The following is a 27191-nucleotide window of genomic DNA, read 5'->3' on the forward strand; positions in this document are numbered from 1 at the left end:
ACCTGAGGCCTGTTACTATGTGATGTGAATGTATGTGTGGCTGCTTTCCAGCCCGTTGCAACCAGTGTAACCTGAGTTTTGTACGTAGCCATTTTCATTTTAACATATCCTGCTCTCATGGGTGTGTCAATATCATTCCCAATAACTCCATCGGGCTCAATAAAGGCATTCCCCTACCATCAAATCTGAAGGGCAAAGGCCCAGCCAAAATCAGATGGTCTGATCTGTGAAGGATTTCCTTTTTGTGTCACCAGCGTGTCCAGTTCTTACCATCTCATCACCGTTAGCTACTATGGCTGCGCACTGCATAGCCTTTCCAACATCACAACATCAACTGAGAAAAAGAACCAGACCAATAAGGATTGAATATTTTAACAGACAAACCATTCTGTATTTGTGTGCAAACCAGCAATAAAATACTTTATATTAAATAAAAAGTAGTTGTGATTTGTAATGTTTGTTTCTGCTGTTTTTAACAGCCAGAAGGTATTCTGGTTAAGTAATCACAGATTATAACTGGAGCCCCCTAACAAAGGTGTCGGTGAGTTTACCCTGTAAACAGTTGCATTTGATAGTAATGTAGTAATATTGTGTTTTTATTATTACTTGAATTCATCATGTTTCTCTCTTCAGAGGTACACAAGTGGAAATTATCAACAGTGGAATCCCAAAGACAGATTTGGTTCCAAACACACCTACTAGCACAGATTTCTGTGACAGGTGGGATTATGGTACATTTGGACATGTAAGTGTATTAGCATGCCCGTAAAATGAATTCATGTTTGTTGCTTGTTTCTTCCTTGATTTAAAGTGCTTTGGTTTTCTGTTGGTGTGTGTGTGCCCTTGCAGGAGGAAAACATTGCTCCAATGGTAGAGGCTTGCAATTAGTGGGCAGTCGATGGGCAGCCTTATCTGCCAACCCGACAGGCTGCGGAAGCAGAACATGATCACATGACCCTGCACCCGTCATTGCAGCCACTTATTTGGACAAAACCAACCAGTGGGAGGCTGGGCTTTCAAGCAGCGAAGCCCTCCAGCATATCAAGACAGTAAGATCACTCAGATGTATTTACTCACACATACCTAATTTTACTGTGGCTGAAGTGGTATCAAAACAAACAAGACACAACATGCCACCCTGCTCCATATCCGAGCTACAACACTCAAGCTGTTTTCAGACATGAACTCAATGTATGGCACCACTTTTTCATCCTGAAATATTGGTACTCTTTTTCTCATTTTGTATCTTTTGCGTGTTAAACGTCATCAGCCACCAACTCACTTGCAGTGAATCCTGCAGAGGATTTCTTGCTCACATCAGCTCATTTAACTTTATCCAGAGCTTTTACTCAGAGGCTGGCAGGAAACTCTGGAGCCTCTCACTCTGACATTTGCGTTCTCACCTTACAGCCCCCGGAGAACATCAAGGGATTATCTGGAGTTAGGTTCATGGCTGAAAACAACTTAACACATAGACACAGACACAACTAAGGTTTCACCGGTTTTACAAACAAAACTGCCATCCAGTTCTATTCAGTAAACATTGTGTGTTTTGTTTGTGTCAGGTTACAGAGCGAGCTTGCCTTCCGTAAAACTGATGGCTCTTTTGCTTTATGGGCCAAAAGCAAAAATGACTCTCCTGGTGAGCATCATAACATCTGTAAAGTCATACGTAAACATCTCTAATATGTAATGTAATGTCTCTAACGTATATTCTACTATACTGTGAGAGGAAGGGGTGTATTTCATTAGCAAATTTATAGAACTGAACAATTACCCCCTCTCCTCCCTGGGCTGACAGCGTACGTTGCAAGGTGTTTCGCCATGGCCAGCAGTCTGGTGGCAGTGCAGAGCAACGTGATCTGTGGCGCTGTGAAGTTCCTGATTCTCAACGCGCAGCAACTTGACGAGCGTGTTCAGTCGGAAGTATGTACCACGGAGAAATGATGGTCGTACACACTAATTTCCATCAACATCAGTCTTCAACAGGGAGATGAAGAACAACATTACAAATGTTATAACCATATACAAATAGAATTAAATTTGTGCATATGCGTGTGTGTAGGGTGATGTGCGTGGCTCCGATACAGAAGCCTCCATAGCCAGGCCTTCCATCCTCATGTATGCAGGAAGTCACGGACTCTATGTGCTGCCACTATTAGTGTGAGTACCTGCTATCTTGTATTTCTTCATTTACTTACTTCTCATTATGAAACCTTTGGCTGAGCCCTGCCCCCTTATTTACTACTGCCACTGCTGTCAACCTTCCTGTTCTTGCACAGCACATACAAAGTTATAATACCATGTGAGTTACTGCTCAAAAGTACATTTACTTTGAGCTGTACTTAAGTTTATTATTAAGTAGATTCATTTTCAGGTACTTTTCACTTTTAGGGTCAGGGTTACCACACACTACACGTATCCAGCAAATAACTGTACTTTCTACTCCTTGCAATGCATTGTGTAACATGTTGTATTATAGTATTCCCTCATCCTCTTTTTTCTCTCCTGATGCCCAAGTCTTCCAGGCAGTGTAGACAAGCGGTGCAGTACCTGGAAGCTGATTTGAGACCAACCTCACCAACCCATATGCTATTTGCCATTACATCGTACGCCTTAGCCAACGAAGGCAAACTGAACCGAGAAGTCCTCTTCAGTTCGCTTCTCCAGAATTAACATACACAGCAATATTATATGGATGTGCAGTAACAAATATAAAACACATCCCACAATTAATTAGAGCCCGAACAACATTGATATTATGGAAAGTTAGGCCAAAAATATAACATACCTCTGCCAAAAGCCCAACAGTCCCATTATTGAAACTGCATTTAAAGTTCACTAGGTCCAGATTTTTTTATTTGCATCTTCACAAGTGCAAAGACTCATATTTATTATTCCCTAAAAGTCTGATTGGTTTCATCCAGATCCATGGATTATTCTCTGAGATATCAACAAAAATATCCAAAAAAGCCCCAAATCACGTTTAAAGTAAAGTGAAAAAAAAAAAAACTTGATCAGTCCCGATCCAACTCTGCACCAAAATTCATTATTTTAATAGTTTCTTTCTTTTGTCATGCCCCACCTCTCCACACAATTTTTAATGAAAATCAGTTGAGTGTTTTTGCATAATCCTGCCCCAACAATTAAACAAACAAAAAATATTGTTGTCTGTAAAGTATATATATTTTATAGTTGAATATCAAGTCTTATTTCAGAAATATTTAACATAAATGTACATTTTAAAAACTAAATGTCAAATATCTGTATTTGCCTTAAAAATCCATTATAAATTGGATTTTCATGTAAATAAGCCTGTATTTTGCTCACATTTTCCAATTCCTCCTGTTTTTATTGAATTTTTAATCAAATTAGATATTCTAAGTCACTGAAGTTTGTCTAGGATTCTTCCTTTGTATTAAAAAGTTGCTTTGTCTGTTTCCCCTCAGAGGCGGTCCCTGGCCTTCACCTAAGGGACGTGTTTACACACTGGAGGCCACAGCTTGCGGCTCTTCTGGCTCTTAGTCAAGGTCGGGGTAAGCATGTCCCACTTACGGTATGTGTGTTTGACCAGCATGTCGAGCTACACACAATAACAGTCACAAACCATGCCTCCTCATTAAAAGGCTGGAGGAGTATTAGGCTAGTGCAGTGCCTGTTTTATAAAATAACAATTTGGAATGGGCTGATCCAGAAGTTACAGGGAACTTCTCTGAGGACTAACCTAACCCTGTTCTTGTACAGTAAAAACATTGCTAACCATTGATAATCGATTAGTTGTATCAGGCGCGCCAAGTCTCTGCAAGGAAGAATAGCCATGATAGAAAAAACAAATTTATATGGTGGGTTTCTGAAAAACCCAACCAAAACCGATCACAGAGACTTCAACCCTTTTCTCCCCCTCTGTTTTATAAAGGCCTTGAAGAAGCCCGACCTATTGTGAGATGGTTCAACCAACAGCAGAAGGTGGGCGGAGGATTTGGATCAACTCCAGGTAACAAAAGCATTCTCTCCATATGCACCTCTAGCTAGTTATCATGCATTTAGTTATGTTCATTCATTCAACCTTTACTTTAACCGGGATTACATTGAGTTGATACCTCATTTTTACAAAATAGCTGGTACAGAAAATTATAAATTACAGTTCATGAAATGTTATTCAAAGCAAATTAATCAATTAAAACCAATGAATCAACTAAAACAAGAAAAGCTGGAGGTAAAATGAGATTGACAACTTAAATTGCCCCAAGGATTAAATTGAGTTGAACTTTAGATGCTTACTTTATGTTGTGTAAATGAATCTGGACCTATGAACAATATCTTTGGTTTTTAAAAAGGTATTATTTTCTCCCCCTCGCTCTTTCTCTATCTCCAGGCTACCATCATAGTGTACCCAGGCTGTAGCAGAGTACTGGGCCAGTGCTAAAGAACCAAGTACGATCTGAATGTGGATATCTTGTTGCCGGGCAGGTCAAAGCCTGAAGTTTATCTTCAACCAGGAAAACAGCTATACCACAAGAACATCTAAAGTGAGTACACACTCTCACATACAAACTTGCATGTTGCTTTTCTTTTGTTTCCTCTGCTGATCCAGTGTGTGTGTGTGTATTTTATATCCCTCAGATCAATAATATAAACCCAGGATGTGAAAGTGACTGCCACAGGATCAGGAGAAGCAACAGTGACAGTAAGTAAAAAAAAAAAAAAGTTTTGTTCTATGCTCTACATCTGGTGTGTATCTGTTCTTCAATGATCCCAGATCCGACCAGATACATTTTAACCTAGTGTCAACAAAGCTTGTCGACAAAAAGCCCATTTATGTGATATTTTCTGTGTGACAGATGGTGTCGCTGTATTATGCTCTACCTAAAGAGAAGGAGAGGCGACTGTCAGACCTTCAACATGTCAGTGCAGCTCATCCCAGGTAATTTGTCTCCTCATTTTTATTTGTTGTGATCATTTTTCATTTTCTCTGTTTGTCTCTTGTCGTCTATTTTGTTTGACTGTAACTGCAAAGCTGTGTTTTTTCCTGCTGCGTCACCATCATTCTGCCAAGTTGTTTTCTTTATGAGAGGATTTAATGCTTATTGTGTTATCTTGCTTTACCAGACAAAATGGATGAGAAGATATACAAACTGAAAATAGAGGTTTTGTAAGTACAATGAAACAATACTGACTGAAGTGTTTTCATATTGTTTTAACTGTCTCGTTTAATTGATCATTGTACATTTCCTACAAAGATATAAGGACAGGGAGCAAGATGCAAGCATGTCAATCTTGGATATCGGTTTGCTGACTGGCTTTACCGTCAACACTAATGACTTGGACTTAGTAAGAGCTTTTTACAGATACACATACCCACATGGAGCCAATGTGAGAAAGGAGATGTTTAATGGTTTTGAAAGGTGTCTGACACGGTTTGTTTGTGTGTGTGTGTAGTTGTCTAAAGGACATGCCCGCACTATTTCAAAATATGAGATGAACACTGCCCTGTCAGAAGAGGCTCACTGATCATCTACCTGGACAAGGTAAGGCGTAAGCCTTTCTTCCCCCTTTCCCCTTTTTTCTCTGAACCTTGTTCTGTCTCTTACATCCCACATTGGCTTTAAATTTCTCCATGAGTTTCTCACACCACGACCAGAGGAGATCACATTCAGGATTCACCAGCCGATGAAAGTGGCGTCTTACAGCCAACCACTGTTTCTGTCTATGAATATTATGACCGTAAACTCAAACACACTTAGAATGACACTCAGTAGAGCACTTACCTTCCCCAAGGCCACAACAGTCGCCAAAATTCAATCAAGCTGCACCAAATTGCACACACTCCAAAACATGTCCTATCAAGTATTTAATGTTGATTTTCACTGATGTAAGCCACTGTATATTTCTTTTCCATTGCAGAAAGACATTGTGTGAAATTCTATCATCCAGGAAAGCTGGACAGCTACTGAGGCTCTGCAGAAATGATGAGTGCACATGTGCCGAGAAGGTAAACAGGGTGGTGTCTCTTTGAAGACAAAAGCCATCCATACATCCGCCACTATCTATACCCTTATCCTTTGAGGGTCACGGGGGGGATGCTGGAGACAATCCCTGCTGACGTTGGGCGAGAGGCAGGAGTACCTTGGATAAATCAGGGGCCAACATACAGAGACAACAACCGTTCACACTCACATTCCCACACCTACAATCTCCTGCTTAACTTTGGAAGGCTTTTGGAGAGCCACAGTAACAATCTCACGTAAACACGGGGAGAACATGCAAAACACGCTCAACACATGACACTAATGTAGTGCTTTCATCATCCTCCATTGTCTGTTACCTGCAGCCTTTTAGTATCTCACCTCATTCAATTTGGATGAAGATTAAATATTAATTAGGTAGAAAGTGGCTCATAGTAAATCTCCAGAAAGCTGATGTCTCCGATCGATGCATCCATACACCAACACATGTTCTCAAAATTAATCAAGTCATCCCACTTGTGTATTTACTTTGTGCTTATTGTTTATTTCCAGAGAACTGCAGTATGCAGAAGAAGGGCAAGATCAGCAATGATCTGCGCTGAAAACATCGTGAGACTACTCCTACCAGCAAAATAGATTTTGGTAAGATGCACTAAAAATGGTCTGCACTTGAGTTGAGATTTGTTTAAACCTGAACATATTGTGTGTTTGTGTAAAGTGGTGATTGTTAAATAATCAAATAAGTGAGGTAACAATCTGCATCTTGTCTGTCCTCAGTGTACAAAGTGAGACTGGAGAATTTCACAGATGGTTTGTCTGACATTTACACAATGAGGATATTGGAAGTGATCAAAGAAGGTGGGTATTTATCTCCTCTGTGAACCATCGAGAATTTAAATCACCTTGTGTTTTATTGAATATATTTCTACGGCCGTTTTTTTCACAGAAAGTTTGCACCAAGGTCCAAAACCAGGATCATGTCTTTTCTACATTGTTTGCATTTGATCTGTTGTTTTGGTTTCTGATTTTTTGTAATGTCCTGTCGCCATCACCTATGTGGGCTGTCTGCCTCTACTTCATTTTGATGAGTTTGTAGACAGACCTGTTGTCAGTCGGCAGGTGGAAAATGAATGAAACAGTTGATTTCATTCATTTCGTTATACAATAATATCATTAACGTATTACGCAGCATTACAAACTTGAACGATATTATTGGTACTAGAGACTGCAAGCATTCCTGCAAGCAGCTTGCACTTCTTTGTCTGTCCTCATATTCTTTAATGCCATCTCAAGTTTGACAAAATTTGGTCCATTGGTTCAGACCCTGGTCGATAACTGCTATTTTGTTTCTGGACTAAACTGAAAAGTCAGATGTGTCCGAGACGAAAAAGGGTAGGTGTGAAGGTGTAGGTGGCATGGCTACACCTGAACTGGAAGTGAACTTACCAAAACATGTGCCATCAGAGAAGTTTGCCTTTGTGTTTTTCCGTGGTGCGTCATGTCTGGCGTCACAACCAACACATGAGTGCTCTCTCATCTTGCTGTCTTACCAAATTAGCGCGCGTTCACCCGGCTGCCATGTTTTCATCACTGCTGATAAGAGCCTCGTAAAACCAGTGTCACCTGCTGAGTCGTTTGCCCTGGAAGTGAATACAGATTGAATCCCATTCCCATTGCAGACAAAAGCCAGACATTAGTGAATGTTAGGTTCTTTTGACCAGTTGAAGTTCACCCGGCAACAGACGGTTGAAAAGGGGCTCTTTTTTTCTGCTTTTATTACCTGTTTTGTTGTTTCTGTGAGCACACAGGCAATAATTGCCCATTTAAAGAAAACATATTTATTAGATTTGTGCAGGGAAGATGAAAAGATTGATTTCTGTTTGCAAGTAAACTACCCTAGCAGCAGACTAACGTAGCTTGCATCGCCAGACAAAAAAACAGTGGGGTACAGCCCCAGCACCTGCATGTAAACCCCATTAGACCCCCAACATGTCTCACTTTTCATTTATGTTACAAATCTCCTTTAGCTCTCCATTCAATCCTCAAGCATCTTCTCTCATTTTATTTCAAATCGCAGGAAGTTTCGATGTGGGTCCTCAGGAAAGAAGCACATTCTGAGTTATCCACACTGCAGGAAGTCTTTAGATCTGTTCAAAAAGAGACAGAGACGTGCCTCATCATGGAGCACGTCAAAAGATATTCACAGAGACGAGAACAACATCAATTGTAAAGTTTCTTTGTGTTTAAACAACCTGTCCCATATTTATCTACTGTTTCTGCACTTTTTCGACATCATGTTCCATGATATTTTTCACATGTGGTATTTCACTCTGCTCTCCCACAGGTCCCAGTCGTATCAGGGAAAGAACCTGGATCGGAGTACTGGCCCAAGGAAACGAGTGTCAAGTCGGAGCACAGACCAACGTGTTTGGGCTTGGAGATGGTCCAGCAGTCTGACTCTTTGGATGTCAGCAGTAGCGTAACACGAGAGAAAAGCGCTTTCCTTTTTAAATCATTTTATTTCTGCTGTAAGATGTGAAGGATTTAAACCTTATTCGTGCATTGTGTTGATTAAAATGTAATGGTCTTCATCTCATTGTCAGTGTCTTTCAATCAAACTCTGTAATCTGCTGTGATGTGGAATTTAAGACAACTCACACACATGGATCAATTAATATTTACGCCCAGTAATAACAGACAGTTTTACTGTAGCTTTGAAATGCTGTGCTTCTACTGGCTAAATTGGTTAACAAGAAAATCTGGTCAAACAAATACTGTGAATAAAAATGCAATGGGAATGTGATGCAGCAGCCTCTCATAAAATTCAAATGAACATTAAATTAGGTGATTCAATTGTTGGACAAGTATTAAGGTGACGTGTTGAAGGTGAGTCTGTGTTGATGGCATCCTAAGCATATGTGGTTCCTCTAATCAAAACGTTTTGTGTCCTTACTAACTTACACCATTTAAGTCAACTAGATGTCACAAGTGACAGCGTGAGATCGGCTTGATTTCTGGACACAGAGAACTTACAAAATAGACTCCACAGTTTGTGGAGAAATGTACTTGGCACAGGAGGATTACACAACGACCACAGCGCGGACGCATACCTGCGGAAACGCGGAATGCGGCAGGTCCTGCTGCACCTGTCTGACCGCCGCCTCCTCGTCCTCCTCCGCCGCTCAGGTGAGTGCGCTGCGGCTCCAGCTGCTGCCCTGAGCCGACAGGTGGAGGAGGGACGGAGCTGCTGCAGCCTTCCCGACGCTCACACACACTTTACTTCCAGCTCTGATCATGGACTGCGTGTTTTATTTGTTTATCTTTTCCTGCGGGGAAACGTCTGATGAAGTCGTGGTTACCTGTCAGGTGTGGAGCGTCCCACCCACGTGCGCTGCAGCGTCGACCCTTTGATTCAAAGGCAAGATGCTTCCGGTTGACCGATGAACCTCATGCTCCAGCGGGCATGGGGTCGCCCTGTCGCGGCATGGCTGAAACTAGTTCCCCCTCACCTGCCCTCCTCCACCTGCCTGTGCGCTTGCAAATGAGCCAAGTCACATGTCCTGCCTGCGCCAATCAGAAACTGGTGAATATCTACGTTGGCCGAGAGAACTCAACGCACTGCAAATTGAAAAAACACGTGCAAATACAGAAAACATCTTCATCAGTCACAAAAAAGGGATGAACCTGGCTGAAGTTCCATCACCACTGAAGAGTAGCAGACTTAACGTCACAAAGCATTGAACTGCAGCCACGTTCATCACCCTGGAAACATTTCTGGTGTCGTTTTCGCTATTTGCAGCGTGTTTCTGTATTTGCAGGTGTTGTGACTTTTTTCAGCGCATGTGTCATCAAATTGTGGCTTCCTCTCTCCCTCATAATCTTTTTGACATGACTTTTTAGTATTTTCTCGTCTTTATTTTTGTATTAATTCACAGAGCTTACTGCAGAGAATATGTGGCTTGGAGAATGCTGATCAATTCCACCAATCAGTCATCATGGAAGCTTGGGTTAAATGATCAGAGAGAAGAGGCCTCGGGCTGAGTTCAGTTTGTCAGCTGAGCTATCTGCTCTGTGGTGTGGTTGATACTAATCAAACAAACTGTGCTCATGGCCAAATAGCAGTGCTGACGTGCAGAACAAAGACACACTGTGGCAGAATAAGTCAAACGCAAAATAGGAATAGCACTCAGGAGACCACATACCTCTGCCAACAGTCCCTTTAAATTAAAACCAGCCTCAGCTAAAGCAACACTACTTTCTCAGCTGCACATTGGTGGTAGTTACAGGTTTCAAATCCTTATCCCATGAATCCCATACAGCAGCTCAAATCAGCCTACACCCCTATTCACCAAATTTAACTTCTCTAGATAGAGGATCCGCCCCAAATTGCCCAAACGGTCTAAATATGTCTGAATTTTCCCCCCAAGATTTACACATTACCTGAGAAATTGTTAAAATTCCTACGAAGTACATAGATGACAATGATAATAATAATATAAATAAAATAAAAATTTGGCATATTCCTTCTGCGCAGAGGTAAATAGGAAATTAAAAGATGTAGCCTGGGGCCAGGTTCATGAAAAGCCTTAAAAAAGAATCAATACATTTTAGAATCAATCTGAAAGAAAACTGGGCAACAGGTGTGATCTGATCATATCTCTTAGTTCTATTTAAAAGTCTGGCTGCTGAGCTTTAGTTGAACTGTAGAACCTGCAAATGTTTCAGGATTTTCAGATGAAGATCAGAGAAAAGGTCTTTGCTTTAATCAAGGCGCAAGGTAATAAAAGCATTGTTGTGCAATAATGCATTAAATGTGATACCATAAAATGGTGTGCCTTTCGGCATTCAATAAATTATCAAAATAAAATATTGAATATTAATATTAAAAATATGAATATTAAATAATAACTTTAATTGATTGAAGTTACCTCGGGGCACCACCCTTCAAAGGAAGGGAAAAGATAGCCAATTTATTGATTAAGTCTCATAAAAGTACTAACTACAAATTTGGAACTCTGATTAACAATTAAATTAATAACTATAACCAAAATTACCATATAGATAGTTAGCTAAGTTGAAGGATATAGAGTTCTTGACAGTCTAGAGGTTGGCAAAATTCACTTATGCAACATTAATGAAAAAACATTTGTGAAAGAAAAACATTTATTATGAATATAATAAAGTATAAAAACACAAATTACTAACGGTGTACTTACTAAATAAAGATATGTATGTGAGTATACGTGTGTGTGTGTCTGTGTGAGAAAGCGTGTTTCCAAAATGGTGGCTGGCCACTCAAAAGATAACAGCCTCCCCCCTTTGGAATGTTTACGATGTAGCGGAGGTCAGAGAGATAGGTGCTGCGATATGCGTGTGTCTGTGTTGGTGCCAAGTTAGAGAAAGAGTGTAGAGTGAAATGCATAGAAAGACTGTGAAGAGCATAACAAACTAACATTAACTTTCAAATAACTTATAACCAAAATATCACAACAACCCAAATCAAACTTATAAACATCACACAGAATCGAATAAACAGTCTTTGCTTAGCCTTGTATAATTATTAAGCCCAGTTGTGTCCGTTGAAAGGGGAAAAAGAGTTGCTGTGCTGTTCGAAGTTCTGTGAAGTCGTCTGGCTGGTTTGTGGCTCCTGCCTTCGTGGTTCTGTTGGGCTGTGCAGCTCAGTTGCTGTTTGAAGTTCTCCTGCAGGACATCGCGTCACTGCTTAAAGGTTGGTAGAGCTTGGATTGCGAGGAGGTTTCCTTGGTGAGATGAGCTGGAAGCTGCAACTCTCCTCCATGAAGTTGATTTGAGTTGAAAGAGTGAGCTGGACCGCCACCCTTCTCCTCTGAGAGGATTCGTGGAAAGAGAAGATGTGAACTGGAGAAGCCAGGCTTCTCCCCTCGGTGTTGCAGGGAAAGAGAGCGTTGTGCTCCTCTCGAAGAGGTGAATGGAAAGAGAGTGAAGAACGGGGGAACAGGCCTTATATTGGCCCGGTGACCTCACAGGTCATGGGGCCCAGAGTGACCAATAGGAGTTGAAACTTGTGTCCCTGGTGGGTTTTCACACCTCTGTGTGACGTTGAGGCACCCTGGGAGGCTGAGTTCTGGAGGGTCTGGTTTTCTCCAGAACAAAGGGACATGCGGCTTTAGGCTTTTGACTGCACATGTAGGCCGAACTTTGGTTCCCCAAATACCAGGTCCCAACAGCATGTATGATCGTTTCTGCTACTCTTATTTTTGGATCAAGTTTTTGGCAATGTTACTGAGATGGTAAAAACACGATTGGATAACTTGTGTAATAGTTAACTTATAGTCAAACAATATGCAGTTTTAACAGTTTTGACATGTTGTGAGATGTGGTCAATAGATGGCAGTATTTCTTCAGTGATCTGTTGTCGCCCAACCCTATTCTGAGTCGAGTTCGGCAACTCTTAGAGGAAATATTTGTTTGTTTTATCAAAAACTGTTAAAATAATGTTAATGGTATGTAGATGTATGTGTACGACTTTCTTTACTTCATGGAGCCTTGTGGCACTGTGAGTTAGACAGGAGCTGTTTTTAGACAGGAAGTCTGGTAAATTAGGTACAGACATTTTCAGGAGTTTGCCACACATAAAGAACGCAGCAGGAGATATGGGTCAGACAGGTAATCTTTTAATGTATTTAACCAGATGACGAACATTTACCAAGTCCTCTGAGTGCCTGAACATAACCATTCAAAAGATAATAATTCAGTTTCGACGTAATTGGAACCTGATTGTTTAATTTTAAAACAATGGGATATAGCTTTTAGTGAATCCATTCATCAAAATACATTTTCAAGGCCTAATTGAATTCATTGAGCCATGGAATTATGTGAAATCCGTTTTTTTTAAAGAAGAATTATATAAACCAATAAAAACTATTAAAATCACGGACTATAATCCTTTAAAACTGAGTGCAATAGGAAAAATTCCCATTCCGACAATCCAAAAAAGCCTTTAACTTCAACCAGCAATTACACAACACTGTGTTCCCCCCACTGGAGGTCTGTGAGTGTGTGTTTGCTTGTGTGTGATTTGTGATTGTGTGTGTGTTCTGAATCAGCAATCTCAGAAGAACTATAAGTGACTTGAAGTTTCTAATCAAAACAAAAAAAGCATTTTTTTAATGTCTCATTTAAAAAACTGTCCATGGCTAAAGCAGAATAACTTCTGCAATAAAGTGTTTATTTGTGAGTATGTTTTGCAATCAGTCGGATCTGTTGACCAGTATTGATTCTCTTATGTTTATCTTTCTCTTCACAAATGTGATAACCCTTATCTGAACTGAACAATTTCTCAACTGCTGCTGGGAAATTGTGTAATTGTGTTTGTGTTGACATGTGTTCAGAGAGCTCCGGGAAGGGGCTGGGGAGTCGGTCTGGAGGTGAACTAAGTAGAGGAGGGAGGTGAGAATATAAAAAGGAGGGAGCAGCAGTGCAACAGTCTACATTGTCAGCAGAACAGAATCAGGCAGGAGGATGAGTAGGACTCCACTGTGGCTGCTGGCCTCGCTGGCCTTTGCCTCTGTCACCTCACTGGTTGATGGATCTCCACTGTGAGTAGAACTGTCTTTGTTACCTCTGCCAGGGAGTTTATGTTTTAATCCCCGTCCATTTGTTTTTCATAACGCAAATACATACTGAGTGGATTTCCACAAAACTTTGTGGAACAATTGTACATGGGCAACGAAAGAACCCATTCACTTTTAGAGGGGATCCATGCAGACACAGGGGCAAATCCAGAACCCCCTTTTTTTTTACATTAAGAAATATGACATTTTTAACTAAAAGTAATAATAATAATAAATCTTATTTGTATAGCGCTTTTGAAGGAACTCGGATAAAAACGTATTATCATTATACATTAGACAGTTCTGAAGAGGTGAGTTTTGAATAGCGGTTTGAAAGTGGACAGGTCGGTGCAGCCTGATAAATTGGGGGAGTTCCACAGGGAGGGAGCAGCTATTTAGGAGGTTCTGTCACCCCAAGTCTAATGCTTGGTCCTCTGTGGTATGGAGAGGGTTTCAGAAGTGAACGAAATTAAGTTCTTACACTTACATAATGAAGGATGTTGTCCAGTTTAGAGTTTCACTAGTCAAGGTAATGTTGTCTTTTAAATCATGTCAGTAAGGCTGGATTTTGTCCTGAGTTCGCAAAGTGATGTGTTAGAACAGACAAAGCAAACAAAGTCCAGAGACATGATGAAATGTTTAACTTGTAATTTAGATCAATAAAAGCATTAGCACAGACTCTGAGACATTAGTTTGGTGCCTGAAAAGCAAACAACAAAACTAGAACAGCACTCAGTAGCGCGCACACTGCTGCCAAGGTCCAAAAGTTCATGAACAACATTACATTACATTTCATCACATATCATTTAGCTGACGCTTTTATCCAAAGCAATTTACAATAAGTGCATTCAACCATGAGGAACAAACCCAGAACAGCAAGAACCACGTAAGTACAATTAGCTTCCAAAAAAGCCAAACTACAAAGTGCTACATCTAAGTGCCATATAAGTGCAACTAAACTTACTTTTTTTATTATATATATATATGTAAACACCAGAGTTGACGATTATTGTTAGACATTATCTTCTTCACCAAAGTGTAGTTGGAAGAGATGTGTCTTTAGCCTGCCTTTGTCCTGATGTCATTGGGGAGCTCGTTCCACCATTTAGGAGCCAGGACAGCAAACAGTCATGATTTTGTTGAGTGTCTAGCTCGCAGTGCGGGAGCAGCAAGCCGATTGGCAGATGCAGAGTGGAGTGGACGGGCTGGGGTGTAAGGTTTAACCATGTCCAGGATGTAGACTGGGCCCGATCCGTTCGCAGCATGGTACGCAAGTACTAGTGTCTTGAAACGGATACGGGCAGTCAGCACATACATAGACATCAGCAGGGTGTGAGTTATCAAAGAAATCAGAGCGGAGAGTGTTTTAAAAAATTTGTATTCACTTAGCTGAATCATTAACCTCATTGGACCTATAGTCTATGAAGCAGCTATTTTAATATTTATATAATCATTATGAATTATAATATAACTAATTCAAAACTTGGGCATATCAAGGCATTTTCAAAAGTTGCCCAAATATACCAAAACAAATGGGTTCCTTTTTTGGAAACATGCCGTGCTCCAGGTAAAATGTAATCTGGATGTGGACCTATAGTGGCCCATATGGTAAATGGTGACTATGGCCCCAACACCACAAAACAAGTTCAGGTCACCTTTGGTTGACTTGCAGTATTGCTACGCTTTAATTGTGGCCCAGATCTAGCAAACAGGAGCAGATCGTCAATTGGCATTATTCCATCCGTAGGGTGGGCTAGATTACACTGTGCAGTGTTTCATACAAATATGGGCTGAAAATTTGTTTGCTCCTGTATGAGCACATGCTGCAAAGAGATGACAGTATGTTTTTTATCTTTGTCTTTTCCTCCTGCCTACAGGAAGGTGATGTCTGCCTCAACTTGCTGCGAGTAGGAACGGTAGAAAATGTCTGTGAGTGTCAAGACTGCGAAGGAGTGGACATCAGGGTCGAAATCAACGATGAACCATCCAACCAAGAACAAAAGGCTGCAACCACATCTGTGACGCTTACTACAGCAGACACTCCAGGCACTGGGACAAATAAGGGTATGTGAAACACTGTTGCTGTGACTTTGAAGGCCATTTTCTAACATGAACTCCGAGAGAAATGCCCGCACATGTTCGTCCTGCCTCAGTCACACACTCATTTCTCTACATGCTGCCATCAGATCCCTGCTGAGACTTTAGCAAGGACGCCAACCTGAAGCAGTACGCCCACCTACAAGCCTGGGCCCTCGACCGCCTGCTGGAGAAAGTCGCCTTGGTGTCCTCCAGTCTGGCCACATCTTCATCCAGACTGACAAGACCCTCTACACCCCAAACAGTAAAGGTCAGTCTGTCATTTACTTCAGCACTGCTGAGGAACTCACCCATATCTCTGCAAGTAGGCCATCATTTGTTCTTTTTTATGAATGAATGCACTGTAAAATAAACCTCTATCTCTTCCTGTCAGTTCATTTCAGAATGTTTGCAGTGACGCCCGCATGGAGCCGGAGGGACGAGGAAATTCACAAGCAAGCTCTCATTGCCATTGAGTTTGTAGCACACAGCATTTTAACTTTAGCATTTTACAAAAAAAAGTTATAATTAGAATCAGCTCAATGGCACATCATTTCCTAGCCACCATCTCCAACGAATCTTTAGATTAAACATTTTTTTAAATACCTTCAGTGGACCTTTGTTCCTCATAGTAAAAAGTCTAATGCTTCAAGGATCTGCTGTTACAGCCGTCCCATCACTCATTGTACAAGTAAAGAAACATTATGAAATAGTGTTATTCCCTCACTATAAGTGGCAGGTTGAGGTTAATGGTTGTCCAATGACTTTTATTTTTAGGACTCCTGAAGGCATCAAGGCCTCTGGATCCAGTCTCTCTGAAAATCAGGGATCCACTCTGGGAGAGATTTCAACTCGCTTGAAATTGTCAGGTTAGTATTTAATTAACCAAATTAAATTAAACTATTTTAGGCAGCCGTCAGCTTGTTAATCTTTATTAACAACCTGACGGCTTTAGTCTATTGGACTGACAGAAATAACAGAACAGTGACAGACTTCAGGATTTATTCGAGAGTCAACCTGGGTACTTTAAATGCATCTTCAGACATTTTAATTCAAATTTTTGCATGTGTGCGTGTGTGTGTGTGTGTGTGTGTGTGTGTGTGTGTGTGTGTGTGTGTGTGTGTGTGTGTGTGTGTGTGTGTGTGTGTGTGTGCATGCATGCAGCCTTGACTTTGGAAAGTTGTGGCTAAGTTCCACAGCAACCTACAGGAGAGCTTTTCTGCAGAGTTCGAGGTCAAAGAATATGAGTCCTTTACCTTTGGGCTTATTACCAAACCTAAAAGCATTCATTAATTTTAATCTTACACAAACTTACTTGATATAATGCATTTTCATTTTAGTGCTGCCCAGTTTTGAGGTGAAACTGACGCCTTTGAGCTCCTTCTTCTATGTGACAGTCCGGATCTCACCGCCATCAACATCAAAGCTACGTATGTGAAGGTTCTTGTTTTGTGGCTCTACAGAAAAGAGAGTTTTCATTAGTGAATTGATTGAATTAGAGGATGTGTTGAGCTTTTGCTGATTTAGTATGCTGTCATTGTTCAGTGGTGGATTCAATTTTTCTAAATCATTACAAGGGCCCATAAATTTACATGAGGGACCAAATTAAATATCCAACATCAATGCATAACTCTTGATCCAGCAAGGTGCACATTTTAGCCGCTCCTTGTTTACTGTTGGCTCGATAGCTTTGGGCAGCCACTTATGATTGAATATATTTTGAAAAGTGTTTCTTGTTCAACCACATTGTGTTCTTCAAAAAAGCTTAGAAAATGTCTTAACAATTTTTTATTTTTGTAAGTATTGTGAGTAACTGACCTTTTTTTCATTATTATTATAATTTTTTTTTATTTCTTAAAAAAAAGACCACTTACAGGACATGGTCACTTCAGGGCCCAATCAGATTTCAACTGGGGCCAGTGGTGCCCGCTGGTCCTACCCCTGGATCCGCCCCAGTCATTGTTTTATTTCGTTTTTTATTTTCTTAGTATAATTCATTATTATCATTTTCTTTTTATTTGTATTAAAGAGTTTATTGATTGTTTCCTTATTTTTGTGAAGCGTCTTTGAGAGCATTGAAAAGCGCTATATAAATCTGATGTATCATTATTATTATTATTATTAATGTCACATTTTGATGATCCTAATTTTTTAACAGTCCATAGCTTTTCTCTTTTGTGGTTTAAACCTTGCTTCTGGCTTTGTGTGTATCTGTTTGGTGGGCAGGTGAGGGCACAGCATACGTGGTATTTGGGGTTCAGCAGGATGGATCAGAAGAAAAGCTTCCCCAGCCTCTTCAGAGAATATTGGTGAGCACATACTATAATTCTGTCTGTCAATTTGCAAGTTGCATTGCATTGCATTGCATTGTCACATTTCTATCTGCAGATATTAAATATTCATGATGTTCAGAATGAAGCCAGACTGAACAGTACCTCCAACTGTTTGCTTACTGTTCTACTGTGCTACTATACTGTGTTTAATTGTTTTTTTGTGTGTTATGTCACATTAGATCGAGAATGGTAATGGGCAGGTCCAACTGAAGAGACAGCACATGACCACATAGACCCAGGACATCAATAAACTGGTGGGGAGTTCGATATTTGTATCCGCCAGTGTGCTGACAGAGAGCGAAGAAAAGACAAACTGTGAGTTTGTGCCATTTCAGCATGTCGGACTTACAAGACCAGCAAGCCTGGACTTATTCATTGCTTCATGATAAATATGTACGCTTATGTAGCTAAACATAAAACTTATATAGATATGCACTTGGGAAATGACCATTTCAGCATATCAGTTTAGAATGTGAACAAATGTAATGGGCCTGTGGGTGGGTGTATGCTTGTGTTTCTACACAGGTGGTGAGATGTGGTGGAGGCAGAGCGAGAGGTATCCAGATTGTCACATCACCCTACACCATCCACTTCAAGAGAAATTTCAAATTTTTCAAACCTGGAAATGGCATTCACAAGTGTAAAGCTCCTGAGATTTTTACACTTATATAAAATGATATGATCGTCTATATTTCTATGATAAACATGAACAAATTATTCCAGAGGGCAAGCAGTAATTCATGTTATCTTCATATCATGTGTGTTTATTTATTTGCTGAGACAGTGCTCATAAATCCACAGACAAATAGCATTAATCACAGCCAGATCTGAGTGGCCCTAATTAGTTTTAGGCTATTTGTGCAATATTCTATTGCTCTGTTCTGCTCATTATTGCACAGTACATACACTGCATAGCAACATGATGTATTAGAGTTTGTTTGCCCTAATAAGATGTGATTAACTGTATTTTTGATAATACAGGTGAATATTTCATTGCCTGGCTGTTTGTTTCCTTGATGGCAGACGAATAAGCAAATCCAGATGAACTCCACATGTAAGTGGAGTGGCAGGAATCCAGGTGAGGGTGGAAGCTTAACCGCAGCCAATGGCTGGTGCAAAGCTACAGTCAACACAGTGGCCGAGTTCCAAGACTGATGATCAATGTGTGTCTGGTTTTGATTTTCACGGTTTTATAATGACACAGTTCGATGGTAAACAGAAGGAAACCTGCATCAGAGCACATTTTACCTTTCTTTGCAATTGATTACACTTGATTATTTATCACCCCAACTCTGCAGCTCTGCAGGCTCTTGATATATTTAGTTTGTTGATTTGGTTCTGTTACTGCTGTCGAGATTTCTTGCAATAATCAAAATAATGCAGCTTAAGTAAGCAAGAACGATCTTAAAGTCCCCTCTAGGAAAATCAAGCTTAAAAATGTTAACACGTCCCTTTTTTGCCTTTTATATACCATTACCTTTTATCTCGGTGCACATGACAGATAAGAAAACCCTTGACTCCCATTTGATACAAGAACATTTTTGAGTAAAGTAAGTAGTCATTGTAGTAAGAGTATTTCCACCTTTACACTGCAGTGAAGAAATGCCAGTGTAAGAAAAGAACAGATTAGTGTTTTGTGAAGTCTCTCACTTTGTAGCCTCAGTGGTACCTCAAGTTCTGCCTGTATCATTGATTATGAAGCCAAAACACTTGATGAGTGTCCATGTGCACAACTGAAGCTAAGTCCCTACCATCAACACCTGCTAACTTCTACTGGTAGTTGGAAGACCCAAATTGTGTGCAGAAGATCTTCAAACGCATAAGGGAAGTATCAGAAACCTATGTCCTATATTCTAAAAACAACAACTATGTTGTGGTTACACTTCTGGTGTTCATAATTCATTTCAAATTTAGAGCCTCAAAACTGAGAAGTTTGGAAACACTGCTGACCCCATTTTAACTCCAAAAGCAGTGTTTAGTCCTAAACGAGCAGAAACAGAGATGTTTGGAAACAGGCGCCATCACATGACCTCATTCCAGAAGAAAAACAGACGTGCATTAGCCTTGACCTCCAGTAGAACGATCATGGAGCAATCAATTACAAGTGTTGTTAAATTCTGCATTGCGCAATGATACACAACTGTAAACATGTGAAGGAAATAATTGATTCCTTAGAGTGTCTCAGTAAGACCGGGCATGTGTGATGCCAAGTGTAATGGTCATGTAATTTTCTTACATGTGTTATTATAGATGGGAATTAAAACCTGAACGGTTAAAGCACTCACGTTGATAGAGATCATGCAGTAAAACATAGTAGTATGGATAAAGCCTCAGTAGCTGGAAAAGGCTCCTCCGCCGCAGAGGTCATTTGATAGATATTCACTGATCTTAAATGGGCTGATTTAGGAAGGTGAAGTGTTACATTTAAGCCATTTTAAGGTGATGAGAGGATTTTTTTTAGTTACAAACTTTTGAATAATAATAATAAGATATAATTGATTTTGAGGAACAAAGAGTTTTAAGGATATAATAAACTGCTGGAGTAGGACTTCATGTCAGTCAATAATAGGGCTGAGATCGACGGACGGTGCAGAGCTGGGAGGATTCTTTACATGTATTTCTTTATAACCATGTGTGTGTCTCTAATTGAAGGCCAAGACCAATCATCCTCGTGATTGTCTGAGAGACAAGCAGAAAGCCAATATGGTAGCTGTCCCATACAACACTAAAAGCCAAAACCATCCACATAGGTAAGTCTGGAATACCTTCAGATGATAGGACAAGGGCTTTGATGATAAAGTACTGTATGTGCTACAACTATTCAGTGGTTCTGACTCATTGCAAAAGATTCAGAGGTGTGATACAGCAGAGCTGGAATTAGGAAACAATCTGAAAGTCAACCTCACCCAAAAAGTATCAAATCAAGACAGGACATCACATACCTGGCAGAGAGATGTTTTCTCGCCTCATGCCTCGAATCTATGTAAAGTATAAACTCCGGTTTGTGTACTTATGTGTGAATCTGTGCCCCTAGATCCTGAGCAGGGGTCAGTTGATCAAACATGGCTTACAGGACAAGGAGGCCGCGGTTGATTTCTGATAGTTCCCATCACCAAAGACATGCTGCCATCATTCCGCATCATAGCCTAGCATCACCCAACTGACAATGAGGTGGTGTCAGACTCCGTGGTGGGTGGGATGTCAAGGACTCTTGGCTGGTTCGGTAAGACTCACGTCACGATTTCAGAGTTAAACTAATTAATGGTGAAGAAAACAAGACAAGCAGAAAGTGGCAAGCTGGTTCTGTACTTTGGGATATATTTCTTTAAGGTGGAAATATGAAGCACAAACGTTTCGCCTCCTTTATTCATCGCCTTCCCTTCTATGTTTAGCTGGAAGCTGGAATTCTTTCGACTCACAAGGCCCTACGAGCCTGCAAGATGGTTGACTTGAAGGTCGGAGATCCAGAGAGGCCAGCCGTGGGACTGGTAGCAGTGGACAAAGGCGCCACGCTTCTCAATAACAAGCACCGTCACCCAGAAAAAGGCAATTTCTTTATTCTATCGTTATCAGTAGGAAAGGCTTCAAAAGGTAGTTATTTGAACAATGATGTAAAAAAGTGCCCTTTAAGTTTTCTGTATAGGTTGTTTGTATTAATAACCCGGTTTGCCTTTCTATACTGAATGAATGATGGTGACGAGATTCTCCGCTTGATGCAGACTACACAACAGCACAGAACTTGGCTGCCTATGTGAGGGTGCAGCAGCAGGCAGATGCAGAATGACCATCCGGCTGCAGATCTCTGCGTGTGTTTCTGTTGCATACCCAGACAGTGTGGCATCGCCCTCTTATCAACAAAAGCTCTCTTGGAGATTCTATCTGAAGCCTTTTTCATCTTGAGATATTTGTTTTTTTACCATCTGTCATAAGAAGTGGTAACTAAAAACCATTCGCTTGCCGAAACTTTTCAGAGGATTCAGTTCAGCCCTTAACATACATTTGCGTTTCTACATACAGTAGCCATTGGAGAAGGCCAGAATATCTCAGGCCAGTCCATGTGGTAAGATCTCAGTTTGAGGGTCACAATTGCTCCGCCAAGGCCTGAATATATGATAGTCTAGTAATTATAATGACAAATACAAAGAAAGAAAGTTTTTTATTGTCATTAAAAGAAAAGTAAAAATATTTGATGGCCTTAACTGATTTGACCAAAGAATAATCACTTGCCTTCAGGACCGTTCCTCCTATCAAGTTTGGTGGAAATTGGTTCAGTGGTTTTGCGTGATGTTGACAAAAAATTCCCACCAACAAACAAACCAATAGACACAGAGAAAACATAACCTCCTTGGTGGAGTTAATAATGTATGAAGGGAGTACATGAATATCCAGTATACTGTAGTTATCTGTCATGCTGCTGATGCACTTTATAAATATATTCTTCTTCTGGTGATTCAGAACTTGATTTATTTCACTTGCAACTTTGTATCCCTGTGTGTGTAAATGACTTCCACACTGTTCAGGTGGACATTGTAGAGAAATACGACACAGGCTGCACACCCGGCGGAGGGGAAGGACAGTATGAGTGTGTTCTACGATGCCGGCCTGCGGTTCGAGTCCAGCACCGCTCTGGGACTCCCTACAGACAAGGTGACACCGATTTTCCTTACTTGTTTTCCTCTCACATTAGACTGATTTCATCCAACTCAATAAGACTGTGTCAAACCATATCCTCTGTCAGTGGCTCTGTTTAACATTTAGTCTGTGTTGGATTTCCAGAGAGGAAATGTCCGGTCCTCACCAGGAGGAAACGACCTCCCAATGATAATGCACGCTACGACTCAGCTAGGTAAGAACCACAACTTTAAACTATCTAGTCCAATACGACTATTTGAATTTTGAATAAAAGTGAACGTCAGAATAAGATAAGACTGATTTGACTAGTTTATGATTCTGTTTTCTAATTTGCCTTAATTTAAAAATGCTTTATCTCAAACAGCCCTTTCATTTTGTGTACTTCATCCCTTCACCTCTGTCTCTCCTCAACCCTTCCAGGTGAGGCCACATGATAATGAACTGCATGAGTGCTGTTTGATGGCATGAGGGAGACCACCCTGTCATACACTTGTCAGACGCGCAGTGAGTACATCTCGGACGGTGCATCCTGTGCTGAGGCTTTCTGCACCTCGCTGCACAGAGGTGGAGAACCCAAGTAGACGAGATGAAGCAGGATCAGCTCAACTTGGCCCGCAGTAAGAGATGGGTGATGAGGGAAGGGGGAAGAGGGCTGGGTGGGTCATCCACGGCCAGACAATAGATTGTACATAAAGATGACGACACGCCTCCGCTTTCTCCCACTATTTAGAAATTCAAATCCAAATGTGTCCAGCAAACGCCAAGCTATCTTGTGCATTGGAATCAGAGTCTGAGTAGAAGGAGCTTGTGGGGTAGGAGCCAGGCGCCTACCAATCACGAATCAGTCATAAAGAAGTAATGTATTATTTAATCAGAAAAATTACAACTGAGCAATATCAGTGTGATAAGAATCACTTCAAAATGAGAAACATACAATTTATTTGACGTAGTTAGTTTGATCCATGTTATTGCCAAAACTCTTTGACATCTTCTTTGCCGGTGTCTTCTACGCTAGACACAGATTTTTCATCCAGAGATGTTTGTATTCTTTTAGGCTTCTTCCATTTCTGCATCTGTCGCTTAAGAAATGTCATCAACACAAAAAGCAGCTCTAGAGGACCAGATTTATCCCGTATACTGCAGCCGCCACCAGGTGGCAGCCGAGACAGTCACTTTGTGTCCATCTTTATTTAAGATCTATGGGTCAGACTGGTGGTTGTGAGACAACTGGAAGTGGTAACCTTCCTTGTTAATGACTCTCCAGGTGAGGAGGACTTACAACAGTTACATGGACAGCAATGAATAGCGCACCAAGTTCTGAGAGTTGGCTGTGGTCAGACATCAAACTGCCTGCTTGCCGCCAAAGGTGCCTGCGACAAACACCTGAATCCAGAGGGAATTAAAATTAATTAAAAAATACTATACTTTGTCTATGACACTAACGCTTGAAAACCTCTCTGAGTCCTTTTTGCAATTTTTTTGGGGATTCAGGACTCACATCCTTTATGAAGGGCGGTTTTTTGGTAAGACTCAATCACAACTCGTAGGTTCACTGGCATCAGTCTGTCAGAACCCACGGTGAGGACTCGATGAATTATAGTCTCCACTACGATCATCTTAAATCTCTCTCATCCCCCTATTTCTTTTTCTTCTCTGTTTCACTCACTTCTATCCTTCATCGTTAAGGAATCTGCATTGGCGACCATTGGAAGTGATTAACCGGGAAGGATCTTCTTCATCGATTCAGACTGCCCTACTTGCCGTCCGTGGGAGAGCAGCTGGAAGTTAAGGCGATCCTCCACAACTACAGTCCACGTTATCACAGTAAGTCTGAGCGATGCTTGTTGTTTCAGGATGGAGTCACGAGACGATGATCATTTTTCTCTCACTGATGTCAAAGAAAGCAAAAGTAGATATTTAAGTGATTGTTTCTCCTGGCTTTCATAGGGTTTTTGTGGGATCTTAAAAAGTCTAAGAAAGTCTAAAATTGGTTGAATTTTAGGCTGTAAAGGGTTTTAAATGTGTTAAAATGCAACATTCTAAGTCTTCAATATGTTTAGGTAGGTCATTTAATCTCTAAATAAGTTGCACTTAAGATTACTCATTATTCATTTCTGAGAGAAATGTTTTGGCTTCATGCATAGTTTCTAATATCTCTATCTGTGTAGTGCTTTCTCTGTGATGTAGATATTAGCACGCTCTAATAAAACTACAAACAAGACCAACATGGGATCATAGCTGAGTCTTCAAACAATTGGTCAGAGTTTGTCACAGCACACTGATACTGCCTGTAGTTTGTGACATAGTATTGGTGTTTCAGGTTGTTATCTACTTCAAGGGCTTCACTTTATCTTCACTATGGGGAAAGGTTAAATAATTTGTGACTCCAATATTCCTTTGTATCTGTCGTACCTCGATATAAGTCTTAAATTTCATTCATTATGGGTCTTAAAAGTCTTAAATCTTACTTGTAAACCCTGAAGAAACCCTGATAAGTGCAGTGGCTGACATGGCTCCTTCTCTATCCTCAAAGGTCAAAATGTTCTTTGGAAAACAATTTCAACCATGAAATTATTGTTAATTTCTTTTATTTACATCAAAGTGTACCTGAAATTGTCAAATATGAGAGGAATCATCGAAGAATCCCCATCTTCTTGAGGTGATCTGACCGACTGCACATATACCTCACTCATTGATGTATCTTTGTGTCTTTCCCAAGGTGCGTGTGGATCTGATTGAGGAGGAGCATGTAGCAGCGCAGCTTCTAAACATGCAAGGTATCGTCAGAGGTCAGGAGTCGGGCGACAAACCACACGATCTGTCCCTCATTATCATTCCCATGAAGGAAGGACAATTCAGCATTGAGGTCAAAGCAGCTGTTAAAGACTCATCGCTCAGTGATGGAGTCATGAAGATGCTGCGGTGGTGGTAAGAGAAATGACACTCTGTAAAATACCTCTACACCATATTTAGCAGGTGTAAGCAGTATTTAAAGGCAGGTTAACTGCTAAGAAAGGTGAATGACACCTTTCCCATTGCCAAAGAGGAGTTTCTTTTTTCCCTGGTGCATCATGTTCACACACAAACTCCTGCTGTCTTGCCAAATTGGCACGTTATGGGTGTCACCTGTCCATCACTGCCAGTTTGATCAAACCCATGTCTGCTGCAGAGCCATTTGACTCCGGGAGTGAATAACGGGGTTATCTATTCCCATTGCAGACAAAGCCAGATGTTAGTTGGAGTTTGGGGTTTTGTTAATGTGTACGCAAGATGCAATAACCGTGAGATAATAAGTCGGGGCAGTAGTGACCTTTAATGGTCAGTGGGCACGTCATCAGGGGGCCACGTCATCAGTGACAGAAATGGCGAGGAGTACAGACAAGCTGTGTGTGTCGTTGATTTTTCTGTCTTGATCTTAACATTTGCTAAATGTTGATCTCTCGAGGGTCTCCATCTTTGTTTATGTTTCCGGAAAGTGGCAGAACCTTAAAGGGGGCATAACGCCACCATGCAGCCGTTGCCTACACGTACTCGACCTGAGGCCTGTTACTATGTGATGTGGATGTATGTGTAGCTGCTTTCAGCCTTGTAAGTTGCAACCAGTGTAACCTGAGTTTTTGTACGTAGCCATTTTCTCATTTTTAACAGTATCCTGCTCTCATTAGGTGTGTCGATATCATCTCCAATAACTCCATCGGGCTCTATAGCAGATTCCCCCTGCCATCAAATCTGAAAGTTCTGGAGGCACTCTAAGTTCAGTAGCTATTTCAGCCAAACTAGATGGTCTGATCTGTGAAGGATTTCTTTGTGTCACCAGCTATATCCTGTTTTACCATCTCATCGCACACATGGCCATGCCATTGCAGCTCCAGCCACTGTATACCTAGCTCGTTGGCTTTGCCTCTGGCACGCACAGAATCCGGGATAGGTCTGGCCGGAGAGGATTCACTCATTGGATCCAAATGCAGCCCCTTAATTGGGACACAGCTTTTGGGTCATTAGAAACTACAATTCTACAATGTAGTCCTCATTTACATTTCATCAAATGCAAAAAGTTATTGCTGGTCACATATAGCTGTCAGTGGCAAAATACTGATGATGACTCGTGGATTTCATGAATGGGGAACAAAACAGCGATCTTTCAGCAAAAGTAAGTTTGGTGAAGCAGAAATCTTTAGGCTTTACTTTGACTTCAAATGCAAACTGTATCAGCCCTTTCAAAATGTAACATCAACTCAGAAAAAGAACTACACCAATAAGGATTGAATATTTTAACAGACAAACCGCTCTGTATTTTATTGTAAACCAGCATAATATATTACTTAAAAGTAGTTGTGATTTGTAATGTTTGTTTCTGCTGTTTTTTTTAACAGCCAGAAGGTGTTCTGGGTTAAACAACTACAGATTATAACACTAGACCTCTTAAACAAAGCAGGGGGTGTCGGTGAGTTACCACATAAACAGTTGCATTTGACAGTAATGTAGCAATATTGTGTTTTTATTATTACTTGAATTCATCATGTTTCTCTCTTCAGAGGTACACAAGTGGAAATTATCAACAGTGAATCCAAAGAAAGATTTAACCCAAACAC

At 40.7% G+C, this 27191-nt stretch overlaps 1 long non-coding RNA gene and 1 pseudogene across 1 annotated transcript; both read left to right on the plus strand.

Moving 5' to 3' along the window:
* The window catches only part of LOC124854558, a 226801-nt pseudogene that overhangs the window by 164363 nt on the left and 35247 nt on the right, over positions 1–27191 (plus strand).
* LOC124854841 lies at positions 5105–5530 on the plus strand. The gene is made up of 3 exons (XR_007034848.1): positions 5105–5152; positions 5241–5331; positions 5440–5530. It is a non-coding gene; the product is annotated as an uncharacterized LOC124854841 (long non-coding RNA).

This window comes from Hippoglossus stenolepis, chromosome 2 (genome assembly GCF_022539355.2).
Source record: "Hippoglossus stenolepis isolate QCI-W04-F060 chromosome 2, HSTE1.2, whole genome shotgun sequence".
Lineage (NCBI taxonomy): Eukaryota > Metazoa > Chordata > Actinopteri > Pleuronectiformes > Pleuronectidae > Hippoglossus > Hippoglossus stenolepis.